Source organism: Electrophorus electricus, chromosome 16 (assembly GCF_041902795.1).
Source record: "Electrophorus electricus isolate QZ-2024a chromosome 16, ASM4190279v1, whole genome shotgun sequence".
NCBI classification, from domain to species: domain Eukaryota; kingdom Metazoa; phylum Chordata; class Actinopteri; order Gymnotiformes; family Gymnotidae; genus Electrophorus; species Electrophorus electricus.
In genome coordinates this window covers 3,224,060-3,245,121 of record NC_137512.1, presented here as the reverse complement: position 1 = coordinate 3,245,121, position 21,062 = coordinate 3,224,060, and the positions used below count along the sequence as shown (strand labels likewise).

At 35.8% G+C, this 21,062-nt stretch overlaps 1 long non-coding RNA gene across 1 annotated transcript; it reads left to right on the top strand.

The window, feature by feature from the left end:
* The first annotated feature begins 7,754 nt into the window (after positions 1 to 7,754).
* Positions 7,755 to 11,104, top strand: LOC145651737 (uncharacterized). The gene is made up of 5 exons (XR_014117679.1): positions 7,755 to 7,844; positions 7,948 to 8,292; positions 9,381 to 9,509; positions 9,661 to 9,704; positions 10,365 to 11,104. It is a non-coding gene; the product is annotated as an uncharacterized LOC145651737 (long non-coding RNA).
* Positions 11,105 to 21,062: the final 9,958 nt, after the last annotated feature.

Below are 21,062 nucleotides of genomic sequence, written 5' to 3'. Positions count from 1 at the left end.
AAAAAAAAAAAAAAAAAAATAGTTGTATTTATTTATGGCAGCATGTAACTTCAGTCAGTCTTGCAGTTATTAATGGTGACTATCCTTATATTAGTATCTATATAGTAATGGAGTTATGTAGTTTGGCATTAAGAAATACTGATTCTTTCATATATGATGTATCAAAGCATGTGTAATGTTTTTTGGCAGCACTGAGACTAAAACGTTATATTGTGACTTAGTACATGTACACTATTCACAGCCTCTGGGCAAATAAAAAGAAACTATTAAAGAAAAGCAATGTTGAACAGTATCATAACTATGTGTATACTATTCATTAAATGTGAGCAGCACTTCTAAATGTGATTGGGGCCTGATTTCCTGTTGGTTGTTAAAGCTACTCTATAGGAAACAGAAGTGCAGATAATGATCTCTCTATGAAACAGGGTGGTGGAGGGGTGCTGGTTGGATTATATTTGACCAGAGGTGCTCAACTCTAACCACTCAGTTCTATCGCCTTATTAAGCCTCACATAGTGCTGCCTGAAAGTTGCATTAATCTGGCAAACATATTATCAGTATAATAATAAATCTATTTTATTTGCCAGCTTTTAAATTATTAATGCAGAAAGTCGTCATGGAACATAGAGGACAACAGGGGAACATTTTACAGTAAAAGCCAAATTAAAAATAATAAGACCTCAAGACTTCCTCTAGCCAATGAGAATTTATCTCCTGAGTAATGCAGTTTGGCACATTCATAATTTTTTAAAGTCATGACACTTTATTTTATTGGCCAGGACATGCAGAGTTAAACAAAACAGAGCCTGACAGTGCAGGAATAGGGTTATTTTATAAGGTCATCATCACTTTGTCATGAATACAGTACCAATATCAGTTTGCTTTCCTGTTTAGTTGCTATCTGAGAAAGAATGGTGTGAGAACACAGTTTTAGACCTTGTGATCACTACGAATATGCACATAGAAAAAAAAAAACACAAGCTCTGACTGATAGTGTCTGATAATACAAGTCCTTTATGCAAATACAGTGTACGGAAACCTTTTTTTTTCTTTCTTAAGATTTGCTAATGCTTACTGGCAAGAAATACATACATTAAATACATAGATTATCTATTAAACATTATTAATAACATGGACACTCATGAATTAACCATGGACTGGAAGATAGCAAAGTATTCTTGAAAAACAAGAACCATCAGAGTAAAACATAGCAACACCTACAAGGGAATTGTAAAAGAGCATCTAGTTCCATAGCGTAAGCATATGAGGTTAAATATGTACAAAATATGTTACTTTTTAAGAAAGGGCCTTAATCATTTAAAACATTATATATGTTTTAGAATATCTCATCATAACAAATAACAAGAAACATCACATATAAATGCAGAAAAGAATAAATGAAGTTGAAGTTTAAAGAGGATACATGTGGAAGTACAGAGACTGACTTGTCAGATTTGAGTGTGTACTCAGATATAAAATAAAACAGTAGATTGTAAAGTTAAGTCAAGTTTCAAAGACAAATGTATTTCTATAGCACTTTTTACTACCACATCGTCACAAAGATGTGAGAGTCCAAACCCACAGTGAGTAAACCAAAGGCAACACTGACAAGGAAAAACTGCCCAAGAAATGTTGAGAGGAACCAAGAATCAAAGGAGAGCCCATCATCCTCTGGTCAATGTCTGGGTTCACAGAATGTAAGTTTGTTGAAATCCATCTAGAGCAGGAAAGACCCATGAAAAGTCACTCAGACAGTCTAGAGCTTCTCTTTGTTTGGGGGGAGGAGTCACAGTAGGGGAGGTAGTCAGGATGTGGGAGGAGCCACAGCAACTGATGTTCTCCATCAGCAGCCCCAAGTAACTGTGATGTACACTGCAATGCCACAGACTGAACTCATGTTTGCACCAATTTATACAAACTCTTTAAGGAAAAGGTAAGGCTTCTCAAGGGTCAGAGGTTAATGGAGCCCAAATGAACTCTGGTGACCAAACTGACAATAATGCAAAAAAAGACAGAAAAGGATCTTGAGTTTTGATGGCCAATGAGATTTTAATTTTTGAGGCATAGCATAAAATGGAGCTTTTTTTTGGAATGTCCTAGTGAGTATTTCAGTTTCTAAAATAGAACTTCATTTTTCACTGACAGCTTAATCCTGGTTCCATAGGTTATAATTCCACAACACATGTAAGTTATGTGTGGCTTTACGCTCTAAACCTCCAGCAAACACAGTGTTACTCTACATACATTTACCCACTGTACTGCCGCCATGTAGTCAGTCACTTCATAACCTATAAAATTCATCACTGGTCTCCCCTGAGACTAAAGTCATACCCAGCCCCACTGATACTGTTAATGTGTACACAGCGCTGACAGGTCCATATGGATGTTATGCACTACACCACCAAGTATTCCCTAACACAACAGTTCCATGCTGATCTCCACAGTGACTAAGGCCATGTCCAGCCTCACTAGTACATTTAATGCATGTTCAGTGGTATTGCAAATGCAATATTCAGTGGTTCCATTTGCGTTATGTATTTCCACAACTAGCCTGGACTTTCCTCACCCACAACCAATGACTAGTCACTTCATCTAATTCCAATAATTCCCTGATAGTTACATTTAGTTTACAAATCCTAAAGCCTAATTCCTAAAGGAAAGATGTGGCAGTGAGAAGTTACAGAAAGGACAAACAAAATTGACATTCCATAGACTTCGGCACTTCATAATCCAAGAATATAACTCTTGCTGTTTTATGTCTTAGCAATTAAATATGTGACACACTAAAACACTATATAAAACTAATTAGAACCTTTTTAGGCTTCTCTTACTGTTGTCATACACTTTTCAATATTGTTACATAAAATATTGAGTGTCATTGTGGTACAGCATTATTTTATCATATTCCATCAGGCGAAGTTTGAAAGGACATTAGCACAACAGGAGGGGCACATTTTTTTCAGTTGTTCTTCAATTGGATAAATAAATGCCCAAAGGTATCTGCACTCAAACAATCTGAGCTGTACAAAAAATGATAACTAAAAAATAATTCTTAAAAAAACAAATAATTAGAGGAAATTTAAATACTATAAACAAGATTGTCATATCACCCCTTTCTTCAAGTGGTGCTCTGTTACTTTAACTTACATGGACTTTGGGCTCAACATGTTTTAAAGAGATCAGACACTGCAGGTGGACAAACAAGGTTGTAAGACAACAGGACAGAACAGGACCATGTGACTTTTGCCAGCCAATGAGATTTTGAGTGATGAGACCTGAAAGTTTACTTAGTTTGTCAGTTGCTTGTTTTCAAAGTGTCTCCTCTGAGGTCTGAGCATTACTTTGCAATGATGATACCAGTCTGGATACTTATATTTTTGAGCTACAAGACATACGATTCCAAAATCTTTATCTGTTACTGTACTTTATGATATTGGATTAATAATCAATATATATTATTTGCTTTGCATAAACTTTTGTCCACATTTTTTCATTATTGATCTGACTTATTTTAAGTTTATAGGTCCTATTCAAGTACAAACGCTGCTAAACAAGCAGTCATAAATGTACCCGGGAAAAAATATCACTCTTAACTGCATATTGAAAGCAACATCCAGTGATGTTGTTTACATTCGGTACAAGAAAAGACTGAATCAGGAGCCTCAGCAAGAAAGAATAATGAAAACCAATAAACAGGCCATACTTTTTTCTTCATTGAACAACTCCAGAATTAAAATGACATGGATTAATAGCACAAACGTTTTGACTATTCAAAATGCTACAAGACATGATGAAGGAACTTATTTCTGTGGAATACCAAATGCAACAATAGATCACTTTTCCTCTGCTACCTTTGGAAGTGTAACAGGTAATTAAATGTATTATTTTAAACTTCTTAACACTGGATTATAAATAAAGCACCAAACACTTATTGTTTTAATATCAAAGCCATAGATGAGTTATAAAGCCGTGAATTAAAATCCTGTATAAATACAAAGACATTTCATTCTATAAACTGCCAAGTGATATAAGATAAACATACATTTTATAAAAGTTCCTGCAAATTCTTCAGTAGTGAAGTTGTTCAAGCATGTGAGGGAACCCAATATGAACTAAGAGCTAACATTGTTTATGTTTTATTGATCAGGGCAACAACCCCACCTAACAGACCCTGACAGTGCGGGACAATGCAGATTGGAGACCTCAGAAACAGACCAGTCAAGCAAGTATATTTGTGGTATTTTTTATATCATTCAAGGTTCTGTATGATAGTCACAAGTCAGAAAAAATCTAGTAGAATAATCTGAATATCACCAAGAAAAACTAAGGAATTGTCAACTCAAGCCTTACATTCTAGAAGAATATATATATATATATATATATATATATATATATATATATATATATATATATATATATATTCACATACACATACATATATATACAATTTCATTTCACTTTAATTTTATCTTCAACTTAATATTTATAAAAATTGTTTTAAAGTAAATCTTGTAGCGATCTGTCTGAAACGTCTGAAATCATGGTCACATACCACATACTTTTCACTTTAATTTGTATATGAAATTATTTTATAAAGATTGTTCTCCAGTAAAGCCCTTGGATCCTGTTGTGATCTCTCTTGGAGCAGTGCTGGGAGTGTGTGTGGCTGTTATCATTGCTCAAGCCATCATCATGTTTAAGATGAAAAACTTTGAACATGGCAATGGTAAGTGTTCATAAAGGGCAGGGGGCCCTTATTTTAATTCATTACTTCTTACTATTTTTATCTTTAAGAAATATTGAAATTATTCATAAGAATTTTGCAACAAACCTGGCATACAGGTATTTTTCTCTGATCCAATAACATTTTTATTCTGCATTCTTTCCCTAACCACAGCAAGACTTCAGCAAGGTAGTGTGATGGAAAAAAACAATCAGGTACAACTTGTGCAGTTGTGTTTTCATGCCATTAAATATATAAATATAATGCTTAGCAACTAGGCAATCATAGACATAACCACAGTAGATGTTAAATCAGCTACTGTTTTAATTAGCATAATATGACATGCCCCCCCCATAATAGAAAAGTCAAGATCTGAAAGTAAGGATATCTATTTAGTGATGTGGGTCTACCATGTTAAAATATGCTGTATCTCACATTACGTACATTTGTTTCATTGCCTTGTTTCAGACATAGCAGCTTATGTAAAGAGCAGAATGATGAGCTACTATAATATTACTCTAATCAAAAACAGTATTAAGATCTGTACATTTTAAAAGGCAATTCACTCATTTTTATACATTTAAATCCATGACATCTTTTACTAAGAATGTTTCTGGCTCTGCTTAGCTTCCTCTGTTTCATATCTGTGGTGCTGATATAGTTTATAGCTGTAGTCTACAGATCAGAATGACAATAATGTTTACTAAACATTGCTGTTCATTCCCACAGAGACATGATGCTGAAGATCTGAATTATGCTGCCATTCATTTCAATGAGAGGAAAAGCAAAAGAGGGCAGGTGAAGAGAGGACAGCCTGAAGACAGCATGTACTCTCAAGTGAAACGTTCAGCTCTTACTGACTATCATCTAGATTATTAGCGCTCTTCCCATCCTAAGTGATCCCATAATCCTAAGTGAAGCCTGAATACATTATCTCTTTACTGGCACATTCAGTGTTGTAAAGGGGGTGCAGTGTAACTCTGTAAAATCTAAATCTCTATTCCCTGTTCATCTGCTTTCTGACATTTAAGGTATGTTGTGTTTCTGGTGGTTCATTCCAACTTCAACTATAAAGTGCCACATTTGTTTTAGAGAACCACTGTGTTCAAAACTGGGTGACTGACTGAATAAAAAGGTTGTAAAGCTTAAAGCTTAAGAAAGAAACATGAAACTCTATTGAATATGCACTTGTAACCCCTGACCCTTATGTTTCTAGTTTGATTATAACATGGCCAAGTTTTCAGATTAAATGAAGGGCCTGTGCATTTGCAAATATTATTATTAATCTAAAATAATTTTATTTGAATAAGTTGTGTGTCATTTCTAAATTATTGAATATTATATGAACACACACAAAAACATGTATGAATGTGGTAGATGGTAAAATAGCAAATATTAATTCATAATTAAAAAATTAACATTTATTATTGTAAATACCCTTATTAAAGGTTCAAGTAGGGTGCAGGACACAAGTGCGCATTTTGAGTGTTTTTATACTCCCTGAATAAACAAACACAAAGGTGAGTTGGCAAAAAAGCTATTTAAAAAAAAAAAGGCCAACACACCTGCAAAGAAACAATGTACAGCACTGGATTAGTGTTCCTGTGGGCTTAAATAGAGGGAGAAACAAAAAAGCTAACAAGGAACAGGTGCATGTAATCATTAATTAGTGGATTGGAAATGGGGAACGTTGTGTATGTGTATGTGTGTGTCTGTGTGTGTGTGTTTGAGTTTCTGTGGTCGTGGGCATGTCCCTTGTCTAAGTGCCTAACGTAACTAAAATATCCTAATGCTTGGTGAAATACATACATACATAAAGAAAACAGTGCTACAATAACAATAAATTTCCAGGAACATGGGAGCTCATATATTAACCTTGTACTAGCAGATACAAAAATGACTGTAAATGACAGATAACAAAAAAATTCTGCAAAACCGCCTAAGACCCATAACAGTAAAACATAGTTACATTTCAAAAGAATATAAGGTAAATATTTAAAAAAAAAAATACTTTCTATAAATTATATACACCATATTACACCAATTTGTCAAAACTATAGAAAAGGTAAGGTTTCTCAAGGGACAAAGGTTCACAGAGCCCAAATGACTGCTGGTGGCCAAACAGACTATATGAAAGAAAAGACGCTAGAGGATCTTGGGAATTCTGGTGGCCAATGATATTTTAACTGAGTGCAGCAATACGTTTGTTTATTTTGAATTAGTAATATTTAATTCCTCATCCCCCTTATTAATGTAGACCTGATTGAATTTTTAGATCATTTTTAGGACTTTAAATAGCACCAACAAAAGTTACATCTCATAGACTTCTACAGTTCATAATCCTAAAATATTATTCTTGTTGTTTTGTCCTTACTGTAAAATTAAACATGAGACGACATACACAATAAAACCTTTTTAAACTACTCTGACTGTTGTCATACACTTTTCAGTAGTGTTCCATAAAATAGTGAACATCACTGTGTTACAGCATTAGCCAATCACACTTCATCAGGCATGGATAGATTGGGCAGTAGCACAGGAGCAAGGGCACACTTTCTGAGTGACTCTACTATTGTCTATAAAAAAGCTCACTCTAACACTAACAATCTAAGATGTAGAAAAAAGATAACAGAATAATAATAAAAATAAACCTTTTTGAGCAAATTTGCAAACAAGATTGTAAGCAAGATTTTTATATCATTTTTTACCATCATGTGTGGTAAATTGTACTATATAACAATACTGACTGTTTCATTGGCGACTGCAGTTCAAACCTCATTGGGGCAAGTGCTCTACGCTGTATCAGTAAGACTTCTAACACTACAAATGCCTGTCTATAACATGTTTGAAATTCAAAGTCACATAAGTACATAAAATAATGTACATGCATGTTTGGTATAAACATGTTTTAAAATAGATCAGGCACTGATAGTGGCCAAACAAGGTTGTGAGACCATGTGACTTTTGCCAGCCAATGAGATTTTAGGTCATGAAACACAAAAGTTGATGAAGTATAGTTAGTTTGTCAGTTGCTTGTTTCAAACCGTCTCCTCTGAGGTCAGAGCATTACGCTGCAATGATGATACCAGTCTGGATACTTATATTTTTGAGCTACAAGACATGTACAGTTCCAAATCTTTATTAGTGTTCATAATTACATGTTATTGGATTCAATTTTGTTAACATTTTTTTTCCTTATTGATCTGAATCTGTTTCATTTCATAGGTCTTGTGCAAACTATAAACCTTGCTAATCAAGCAGTCCTGATTCAACCTGGAGAAAATATCACTCTTATCTGCACATTTAAAGAAAAATATGATATCAATCCTTCCATGTGGTACAAGCAAAGACCGAACCAGGAGCCTCAGCAAGTAGGAGAAGTGCTAAAAAATAAACAGGCCATACCTTCATCTCAATTCAGCAACTCCAGATTCAAAATTATTTGGGATGATACCACAAACTCTCTGACTATTCTAAATCTTACTGAAGATTATAAAGGAACGTACTTCTGTGCAGTGACAGACGGAAGAATGATTCACTTTTCCTCTGCTACATTCATCAATGTGACAGGTAAATATTTCCTGTAAATGTCTTAAAATATAAAACTAGACTATAACTAAAACACAAAGCACTTCTAATCTTAATGTCAAAGCTATTGTTATTTTCTGAAGTTGAATTAAATGTCTTTATTCTGAAAAAAATATATATAATGATTTTTACAGTCTGTGTGATTGCAAAGTGCTCTAAGATACCCATGTTTTTAATAAAACCTGCTAATTCGTTAGTAGAACACTTGTTTAAACATGAGAGGGATGAAATAAAGATGAAATCAAAGCAGAAACTGTGTGTATTTTATTGAACAGCACATGGAGAGTTCAACCCAATAGAGCCTACCAGTAGTGGAAAAGGGTCAGGAAGCCAAAAAACAGCCCAGTCAAGCAAATATCTTTGCGCCTCTTTGGTTTGCATAAAGTGATCATCATAGAAACTTGCTCTTCAAGGTTCTATATAACAGCCACAAGTGTTTTATAAAGGAAATGCCTTTCTTATATAAATCTAGCTTGACCATGTGAAAGACACCAAGATAAACTAAGAGTGTACAGTATTTTTATAATTACCAGGATATCAAGGTTTATACACATCACTGCATCATAATTCAGCATTAGAGTTTATTCCTCAAGCAATAGCTGACTTGAACCTTATTGTTAGACAAGAAGAAACCTCTCTCTCTTTTACACACACACACCTCTCCCACTTTTCTCTCTTACTAACACACACACACACACCACACACACACACGCACATACACACACACACACACATACACACACACACATACACACACACACACACACACACACACACACACACACACATTTGTGTATACAGGGAAACAGTCTGTTTTGGCAGACTAAACTTAATCTTTGTTCATGTATACTTTTACCTCTTCATTTTAATTCATAGCAGAGCTGTGTAGTTAATGTCTGACATAATGGTGGCATAAGAGGGTGCTCAGGCTGACCCTTTTGAAATGTTTTAATTATGTAGTGATCTTCCTTGGAGCTGTGCTGGTTATAGCTGTCTAATTAGCATCTGATCTCTTGTTCGCATACCACACACTTTTCACTTTAATTTGTATATTCAATTATTTTTTAAAGATTGTTCTACAGTAAAGCCCATGGGTCCTGTAGTGATCTGTCTTGGAGCAGTGCTGGGAGTGTGTGCGGCTGTTATCATTGCTCAAGCCATAATCATTTGTAAGATGAAAAGCTCTGAAAGTGGCAATGGTAAGTGTTCATAAAGAGCAGGAGGTTGGAACTATTCTAATTCATGGCTTTGAAAATTAAAAATATTGATTAAAAAAATCAGCAAACATTTTGGCATGGAGGTAATATTCCGATCCAATTACAATTAATACTGTATTTTCACCAACCACAGTGAGACCTCAATAAAGACGTGTGATGGAGAAAACCACCAATCAGGTACAACTTGTGCAGTTGTGCTTTCATGCCATTATTTACACTTCATTCTCCAGGTTTATGTTCTTGATCTTGGATGTGGCATGCATCAGTTGACATAAAAACTTGATTCTTGATACTTGATTCTTAGCTTGATTCTTGATTCTTAGCAACTTGCCTATCATAGATGACAACAGTAGATGTGAGTGTTAGGGGTTTATCCTGATACATCAGATTGTATCTCACATTATGTGCATGTTTTTAATTGTGTTGTTTCAGACATAGCAGGTGATGTACACAGCAGAAGACATGTTGTTGTAATATTAGTCAAATTCTAAACAATGATGAGACTTGTGAGTCTTAAAAAGCGATTTACTGCCATTTATACATTTATACATTTAAATATGTCTTTTACTAAGAATGTTTCTGGCTCTGCTCAGCTCAGCTTCCTCTGTTTCATATCTGTGGTGCTGATATAGTTTATAGCTGGAGTCTAATTACAGCATTATTGACACATGCATGAAGCTATTGTGGTGGAGATGTATGAGATATGCAACACTGCACTGCTGTAGAGGAGGAGGAGAAGGCAACTCACTGTCTCTGTGTTTCAGACTAGTAGTCATATACTAAATAAGGATCAGAATGATAGTAATGTTCACTAAACATTATTGTTCATTCCCACAGCAACATGATGCTGAAGAGCTGAATTATGCTGCCATTCATTTCAATGAGAGGAAAACCAAAAGAGGGCAGGTGAAGAGAGGACAGCATGAAGACCACGTGTACTCTGAAGTGAAACGTTCAGCTCTTACTGACTATCATCTAGATTATTAGCTCTCTTCCCTTCTATAATACTAAATGAAGTCTGGATACATTATCTCTTTACTGGCACATTCAGTGCTGTAAAGGAGGTGCTGTGTAACTCTGTAATCTCTAAATCTCTATTTCCTGTTCATCTGCTTTCTGATATTTAAGATGTGTTGTGTTTCTGCTGCTTCAGTCCAACTTCAACAATAAAGTGCCACATTTGTCTTAGAGAACCACTGTGCTTGTCATGATCAGTCCCTCCCAGGTTCAGTTCAGTATTTTCCCTGTCTTGTGTTTTTTAGTTATGTTCCTTAGTTTCATTTTCTCCTCCCCTCATTTGATTTTCAACACCTGTCCCTTGTTTAGTTCATGCATTGAAACCCTGTCTTGATCCCTGTGTTTTTGCCGTTCATTGAATGTGTTTGTATGCTTGTGTTGGTTTGTACTCCATGTATTCTACCTAGCCTTTGTGTTTCTTTGTCCTGAGTTTTCCCTAGCCTTTGTTATAGCCTGCTTCTCCTGTTTGCATATGTGTATTTGTTTTGTTTATCATATATTCTCAGACTCTCCGTATTGGTACTATGCCCCTGGACTATAACTACGACTCTGATTTTGGATTTGCCCCTAATAAATCTCATTCTTCTCCTCACGTGTCCGCCTCCTTGCTGCTCACAGTTACTGTGCTCAAAACTGGATGACTGAGAAAGAATATCCACAATGTTTTGATCTCTACCAATTGTGTTGTGTTTACTTAGTTATGACTGTTGATTTTCTGACCTTTACATCTTCTCTTCATACTAAATGTTTGCATTGTGCCTGTTTTTGTTGCTTAGCATCTGATATTATTATTATTACTATTATTGTTATTATTAGTAGTAGTAGTAGTAGTATTATAGATAACCAATATTAAATTTGATATAAACAGTTTTATTACATAATTAATACTGCATGATTTATTTTCTTGTCATACATCATATTGCATAATATTTTTTTATTTAAGGTTATTTTATTCCATTCTTCTTTAGTTGTTTTATAGAATACCAAGATCCTCTTACTAAATATGTGCTTTACATATATTACAGTCTGTAAATCAACAACTACCCAAACATTTCTCAGCCACAAGTCTCAGCTGCACAGTATTCATTATGGCCAAAACATATTCATTCATCTATACTATGGTAGTTTACTTTCAAACAAAAAAACTTTAGTGAATTTCGTGAATTTTGTACATAAGCAGCATTTAGCTGGCTAGCTAGTAGCAGACATTGTGCCTAAATGTGACCATAGCTATCTAAATTCCCTATTGTAGCAATATTGTAAAATAACATACATTTAGACATCGATCTTGTCACGATTAGTCCCTCCCAGCTTCCTTCTCCCATGTTTTCCCCGTGTTGTGTATTTCAGATCCATTCCATAGTTTCATTTTCTCCATCCCTACTTTGATTGCTTACACCTGTCCATTGTTTCTACCTTGTTAAGTTCATGTATTTAAACCCTGTCATGTTCCCTGTGTTCATTGTTAGGTTCATTGTGTTTGAAGGAATGTCTGAAAGCTTATATCTGCCTATATGTTAATTTTGTACTTTGTGTTTCCTAGCCTTTGTTATAACCTGCTTCTAGTGTTTGCCTTTGTGTGTTTTGTTTGTCCCAGTATGCTCTGTATTGGATCTATGACCCTGGGCTGGATTTGCCCCAAATAAATCTCGTTTTTCTCCACACATGCATCTGCCTCCTTACAGCTCACCATAACAGGAACCATTATGTTCAATCTGAGCTATTTCTATTTTTTATAAATGGGGATCTTACTTTATATCAGTGGATGGCCATATTGGTTCTTCCGGTGATGGCCATATTGTTTCTTCGGGTACTAGGCCGGGATGTCCCGTCCTTGAACCAAGGCACCCCCCTTGAGTGGAGCCCCTAGAGGCCTCTCAAATTTTGAGGATTTATGTTGAAATCTACAGAGGCCTTTCCTGCATGAAACCAGTTTATTCTGGACCATCCATTTTTTTCTGCTTACAATATCATTTTATTATCTCATTTCTCTCCTTTCATAACTTTTGTCATGAACCCATTATAACCAGCCTTTTTGTCTGCAACCTATCAGTGAAATGCTTTTATTGATAGTGTTTTAATAGTTTGATTATATACTGTGTATATATATATATATATATATATATATATAATAGTGTAGGTTAATTGACTATCCCCAACCTTTCATTCCGTCTTAACTATACCTTGTATGCAAGGTGGCTATCTCTGTCAGCAGAGCTCATATCTAATCATCATCAGACATTTTGTTGTTATTTCTACTATATTTTCACAACATCATATCTCATGTAAATATAATATTACTAATACTATGAGTATCTAACATATTAATATGAACTGCTGTATGCAAGCTTAATACACTACTAACCATCTATGAAGTCAGGAAGGTTCTCTTGTCGTATGCCATTACAACTAAATATAGTAAAGTAAATATACTGGATGATTGCTGATTCCTTACAATGGATGATTAGACATAATGTATAAAGCAGAGTAAAAGAAAACGGAAGTAAGTAGGATGCAAGGTAAGTAGGAACAAAAAACAACATAAGATAAAATAAAAACATAAACCACCATCAAGTAGGAGATAAATGTATATACTGACAGCAAGACAAGACAGTAACCATCACTCTAATTTATAAAAAAATCTACTGCATCATCATGAATGGTCATGCTAAACATTTTATTCAGCCCGTACCTTAAACAAAAACAACCTCATGTCTGTAAAATGAAAAAAGAAAAAAACTGAAAAAACCTGAAAATAGAATGAGGTGTCAAAGAAAAATCAAATAATAAAAGAATAAAACAAAGAAAAAGCCATCATGTAGTCAGAATAAAGAAATAATAACAAAACAAAAAACAAGATAAAGCCATCATGTAGCCTCCACGCTCTTCATTTTCCCAAATATGAAATATACAGATTTAAGGACATAATTTGGTAAGTGGTGACACAAAGTCCCATGATGGCGCCTGCCTTAGCTTGTCCTGTTATAACGGCCAGAGCGCCGCAGGATGCAGAGCAGGACGTCCAGACTCTCGACATTGACAGAAGTTTATTGACATGTAACGCATATGACGAAGGCACTCACACAAACATAAACGGTTAACATGAATACACATAACACTGGCATGAACACAAACAAGGGCAACACAAACATAAACGGTTAACATAAGTACACGTGTGACTAACCAAACAAACAGTGACCAATACTGACGCACACACCAACAGGGGTTTAAATACACACAACTTTAAACCAGGTGTAGGTGTGTGCCATCATGGGGGCGTGGTTACAAACAATACAAAGTGACTTCCACTGCATGCGGTGGGCCGTACCACGTGACCAGTGGCAAGGGGAGCGTACCAGGACACCTGGGGGAGCGTACCAGGACACAATGCATCAATCAAACTGTAACATTGCCCTGGTGCAGCAGGGCATGGAACAGGACGCCCTCAAATTTGTGAAACATTTAATGACATTAATGGCTCTCACACATAACATTAACAGTGGACATAAACACACTTAACGCTAACGATAACATAGGCTATACAAACAATAACAATGACTACACAAATATGGATACTAACGTTACGCTAACAAACTATGACCAACACTGAGGCATACACTGACGGATGTTTAAATAGATGAACAAACACTCAACGTTAAACCCCGTGCAGGTATGTGCCATCACGGGGGTGTGGCTATAAACAAGAGTGAACCGCCCCCTGCACGCGGCAGGCTGTACCATGTGACTTGTGGGGGCAGGGGGGGGGCATCCCGTGACACAAACTATCAAAGTAGGCAGATGAAGGCAGTAGCAAGGCAAGTCACATGAGGACCAAATGTATAACTGAAACAAAACATCATGGCAAATAAGTTGTGAACTGCTGATACCCAACATACATTTGAGTTGACACTGATTTATCCACTATACATATAATCAAACCTCTAATACAAGGAATGAGACAACTCCCACAGAATGCCAGCAAAACAATTCCTACCACAAGCTAACAAACCATCCAGTGACATTTGTATCGACCTCAGAGTTGCTGGCGACTTCTTTTCTCAAAGATTCCACTATGAACAGTGCTACAGAATAGAACCACTCGAGTCTGTGTTATTTGGAATGAATGTACAGTGGGATTCACCAAACAGAAAACAAACACCTCCCTTTTATGCTAATAACAAACCCAGTGCCACCCGGTTCTGCCAGGTCATTAATGAAGTAGCCTGTAATTATTCAGCCACAGCCAAAAATGCATCATGCATATAATTAATAAAGTGCTGTTGATTATATATAGTATATCTAATCAACATTTTGTTTATATTAACCCATTGTCATCATGTAGTCAATTGTAGTAAAGAAATAAAAACAAAACAAGAAAAAATAAATAAAACAAAAATCAAGAAAAAAGTCATAATGTAGCATCCATGTTCCTCCTCATTTCCCCCAATATCAAATACATGAATTTAAAGACATAATTTGGTAAGTGGTGACATATATGCCACGACTGCACCTGCCTCAGGTTGTCCTGTATTTTAGCCAGGATCTTACCTGTCATTGGCTGTCCAGCCTACCTTTGGACTTGTACCCCAAATTCCAGTCACTCTGGAGGAAGCTGGAGCTGACATCATATGGCTGGCACCGCAAGGCAGGATAGTGAAGCATTACATGAATGTTCAACCCAGAGCCCATCTGCTGAATTGTCAGCCTCTTGTCATCACACCAAAATGGCATGTTACACAAACACCTCCCTTTTCTGCTAATAACATACCCAATGCCACCCGATTCTGCCAGGTCATTAATGAAGTAGCCTGTAATTGTTTTAAAGCATCATGAGTATAATTAATAAAGCACTGTTGACTATATTATATGTAGTTTATCCAATCAACATTTTGTTTATATTAACCCATCAAAGAATTGATTTGAGTCCTGCAGCAATTATGGAGTCATAATGGAGTCATAGAAAATGCCATTATTAGCATAACTTGGGCACATAAACCTGTCTATTTGGCTGCTAGGGTCAAATATAATTTATGTCCCCATACCCAATAAACATCAGGAACCACTACACCATCTCAATAAGTGGTGATTTGGCCATGACTAGGTGAAATTCTCGAATATGTAATTTTACCAGTTGCACTATCAGAATACTCAGGGGTACCATTTATACCATACGTATGACTAGGGGCATGATCCAAAATCCAAATTATTTCACACTTCTCTGAAAGATTTCCCATTTTTGGACCTGTTCCTCCCGTACTATAAAAACAATTTGGAAATATTGCAGTGTTTAGCCACTAATATTGCAGTGTTTGGCCTTCGTTCTTTCACTTCTCCCCTCCTACTTTAGCTATTGTATATATTTGAGTATATTTATAGATAGTATAGAGTGTGTAAATATTGTTCTGTTTGGTACTTTGCTGTTGGAACCTGGTGGTGGTGGCCTGAATCACTCCTGTAGACATTGTACCAGTAAGATGTAGTTAATATCTACTGTGAAATACACCAAAAAGGAGGCGTCCATTTATGCTTCCACTTGTTTTGTTGCTGTTCACTTTTTACAACTTACATTCTGTTATCGGTTTACATTTCTATTTCCTTGTTACGGCCTCACAGCCTAGACGGGGTCATTACAAAAGATGTTCATAATCCTTACATTGACCTCTACAGTTTATAATCCTAACAGATTTTTACAGTTCATAATTGCAGAATATAATTATTGTTGTTTTATCTCTTTTTCTAAAATTAAATATGAGAAAAAACACTAAACACTTTTCAAGTTACTCTGTTGTCATACACTTTTCAACAGTGCCCCATAATTTCTTGTGCACAACTGTGGTACAATCATGTTCCATGAGGTTTGGTTTGAAAGGACAGTAGTATAATAAACATTTGGAGTAATTTTGAATACTGTAAACAAGATTGTCATATGACCCCTTTCTTCGAGTGGTGCTCTATTATTTTAACTTACATGGATGTTGGGCTCAACATGTTTAAAGAGATTAGACACTGCAGGTGGCCAAACATGGTTGTCAGACAACAGGACAGAAAAAAACTTGTGACATTTTCTAACCAATGAGATTTTGAGTCATGAGACCAGAAAGCTCATGAAATTAATTATTTTGTCAGTTGCTTATTTTCAAACCGTGTCCTCTGAGGTCTATCCGTTACACTGCAATGATGATATCAGTCTGGATACTCATATTTTTTCTCTACAAGACATGTACGGTTCCAAATTTTTAAACAGCATGTATAATTATATTTGTTACTGTTCTTTCAGACATTAGATTAATAATCAGAATGTATTATGTATTATGTACATTCTGTATTATTTGTCTCCACATTGTTTTCTTATTCATTCTGGCTCGGTTTCATTTTATAGGTCCGGTTCAAAGTACCAAGCCTTTTAAATGAGCAGTCCAGACTGAACCTGGGAAGAATATCACTCATTATTGCACATTTAAAGAAAAACACTCTTTGCTTTTGCTTCAAGCTCAGATGGACGCAGCAGCTTCAGCAAGTAGGACAAGTGCTTAAAAACAAAGATGGTATACTTTCATTTCCATTCAACAACTCCAGATTCATAATGAAGTGGAAGGATGACAGAATCTCTCTGACTGTTCTGAATGATACTGAAGATGAAACATTGTACTTCTGTGGAGTGACAGATGGAACAAAGGTTAACTTCACATCTACTATGTCCACTCTGACAGCTAATTAAACTACTACTTTAAAACGTATTTACATTTAAAACTGGATTATAACTGAACCACAAAACACATATAATCTTAGTCAAAGCCACAGTTATTTTCTTAATTAGGGAATTAAAAATAAATAAATAAAATGATTTTTAGAATCTGTATAATTTTTATATAGTGTTTATATAGACTTCAAAGTGCTGTAAAAAAAACTACATTTTATAAACATACCTACTAATTCTTCAGTAGTACAATTATCTATTTATTTATTTATTTATTTTATATAAAGCATGTGTGTTTTTGCATGTGAGGGAAACCAAGATGACTTAAGACCTGAGACTGTTTTTTATGTTTTATTGATGAGTGCATACAGAGTTAAGCCCAAAAAAGCTTGACAGTGCAGGAACAGGGTGTGATCCATCAAACTCATCTTATTCAGGCAAGTGTCTTCATGTATCTTTGCTTTAATAAAATAATTAGCACAGGAGCCTCCCTTTTAAAATGATAGCTACACGCATTTTAAGCACCTGCCAAAAAAAACCAAAACCTAGTTTAACCATATAAATGACAGTAAGATAAAATTAGATCTTAGAATATTTGTTTCATATTTATCAGGATATCAAGGATTATACACATCAGTGCATCAACTCTCAGAATTAGAATCAGATCCCCAAGCAACAGTGGACTCGAGCCTTATTTTGTCTAGTACAGAATTATGTGCACACATATACATACCCACACACACAAACAAACACATATGTATGTATATGTGATATGTGCTGTTTTGAGGATCAATACATTCAGAGTACAAGGATAGACTTTTTATGTGCAAAATTGCAGATGTGTAGGCAGAGAAAAGTAAACTTCATTTAAACCTTTACATCTTCATTCTAATTCATCGTATAGCTACAGTATGTGGTTATCGTCTGAAATCATGGTCATATACCACACACTTCACTTTAATTTGTATATTCAATTATTTTCTAAAGATTCTTCTGCAATAAAGCCTGTGGGTCTTGTAGAGATCTGTCTTGGAGGAGTGCTGGGAGTGTGTGTGGCTGTTATCATTGCTCAAGTCATAATCATTTTTAAGATGAAAAGCTCTGAACACAGCAATGGTAAGTGTTCATAAAGGGCAGGGTGCTTGAACTATTCTAATTCATGACTTCATACATCATGACTTCATACATTTATTTTCTCTCTTTAGGAAAAATTAAAAATATTGATTTAAAAAATCAGCAATAATTGTGAATTAGAAGTAATATTCCCTGATCCAATTACAATTCATACTGTATTAAAACTCATACTTAAATCTAGAAATATTTATGATGCTTAACAACATATTAATCATAGATATGGCAGCAGTAGACGTTAGTGATGCAGGCCTACCTTGATAAAATGTGCTGTATTTCGTATTATGTACATTTCTTTAATTGCTTTGTTACAGATATAGCAGGTGATGTAAAGATGAACTTTAGTAATGTTTAGTAATTACAGTCTAATATACAATCACAAAATCTGGGGGGCTTAAAAAGCAGTTTACTGCCATTTATACATTTAAATCCATGACATATTTTACTAAGAATGTTTCTGGATCTGCTCAGCTCAGATTCCTCTGTTTCATATCTGTGAGGGGGGCAGGTGAAGAGAGGACAGCCTGAAGGCAGCATGTACTCTGAAGTGAATTGTTCAGCTCTTACTATCATCTAGATTATTAGCTTTCTTCCTTTTTATTATCCAAAGTGAAGTCTGGATACATTATCTCTTTACTGGCACATTCAATGTTGTAAAGGAGATGCTGTGTAACTCTATAATCTCTAATTCTTGATTTTCTGTTTATCTGCATTCTGTTCTTTAAAGTATGTTGTGTTTCTACTGGTTCATTCTATCTTCAATAATAAAGTGCCACATTTGTCATAGAGAACCAATGTGCACAAAACTGGCTGACTGATAAATATCCACAATGATTTGAAGCTTCTGACATGGTAGTGTAGACAGGTGCATGTAATCAGTTATCAGTAGATTGGAAATGGGACAGGTGCAGTGTGTGTGTGTGTGTGTGTGTGTGTGTGTGTGTGTGTGTTTGTGTGTCTCAGGCTAGGTGCCTGGTGCACCATAAGAATAAACCACCCCCCACATGTTGTACTAATAATGTACAAATGAAACATTATTATAAATGGACTATTACTGTTTATTGTAATTTAATTTATTAGTTTTGTCACGATTGTCCATCCTCCGGGCATCCCTGTTTCCAATATTTCCCTGTCTTGTCTTTTTCTGTGACTGTCATTGCTTTTACCCGTTCCTGTTGTCCAGTCCTTGTTTTGGTTTTGGTCTGTCTCACCCCCTGGTCAGTATCTCTGCCTGTAATTATGTTCACCTGTGTCTGGTTTGTTTCATCAGTCTTGGTGATTTAATCTGTGGGTTTTGTCTTTCAGTTATGTTTCAGTTATTTTGGTATGTTTTATCACGTTTCGAGTTATTGTCGCTGTCTCCGTCATCGTCCTGGTTCTGCCATTGGTTTAGTTCTTGTATTTATTCACCTCTGTATTTTCCTCATGTCTCAGCTTACTACCCTTTCGTGTTTTCAAGTAATTCAAGTTCAAGTAATGATGAGGTGGGATATGGCCATTGTAAAGTTGGGTCACAGGAGTGACACCAGTTAAATTGATCATTGTGGGATTGAACATTGTGGGACTGATTTTTGTACAATTTGTTTTAACTGATTGGCCAACGGGACAATTAACTCTTGATGTGTTTGCTCATGTAATGGTGTGCTGTGGTATCTTGATCAGAAGTCAACACTGTAAGGCTTTGAGTTTATAATCAATGCCCTCAGTAAAAGGTAGCTTACGTAGGGGCTTATGAGTTCTTACTTTGCTCTCCCATTATGTTCTTTTGGCCTCTGCCTTTTCAACTGATTTTAGAGAGTTAGGGAAGAAGTGATGCATTTAATTTTCCTTTTTTTACCTCCCTAACATGATCCTGCTGTTTGATTTACACTGAGATTTATTTTTGTACATTCCGAAGACTAAATAAGTGAAGGATATTAGGCATAAACGGAATAAAATTGTTGTAATTCCAGAAGAGTGTGCGTCTCTGATTTTGGCTTTATGTTGCACTCTTTTTGGTTCTGCACTAACAAGTACCTGAGAGCTGTCTTCAATAAGGCAATAATGCAAAGACCTCTGAATACATATTCAGCAAAATTACCAACTTCACCTGTGGATGGTAGCCAGACATTAGCCTCACCTTGAAATTGAGTTTGTCCAGCAGCTCGTTGCCACACATGCGATGTAAATTGTACCCCTCACTCTATCCTGCAGTAATCTGAATTGACGAAAGATATGTTGGAAATATAGGTTGGCTGTCTGTTGAGCTGTAGGATGAGGTGGAAGAAAGATGATACAGACTGTTTTAGAAAATTGATTGGAAAGGATGGTGGTATTACTGTCTGAAACCAGGAGATCAGTGACAAAGTCGAATGCTATGTGAAACGAGGCGCTCACAGGTACAGGGAGGCAGCAGCTTGTCTGCAGGGTGAGTCCGAACGGTCTTGTGCTTCTAGCACAGATGGTGCAGCAGCCTACATGGATGATTCCTCAGTGCATCGGAGGCCACCAGCAGCAGTCCTGCCCATGTTGAGACTGGGTGGTCCATTCAATCTCAGCTTTGTCCTGTGAATACCTGGTAGGAAGTTCTTCTAGAGATGGTTTTTACAATACTATAATTAGGAACTCACTACTCATAAATATCACGCATGCCATTCCCCTACTATTAGCTACTGGCATTTAGCGGTTGTCCAGTATGTGGACTTGTGCGT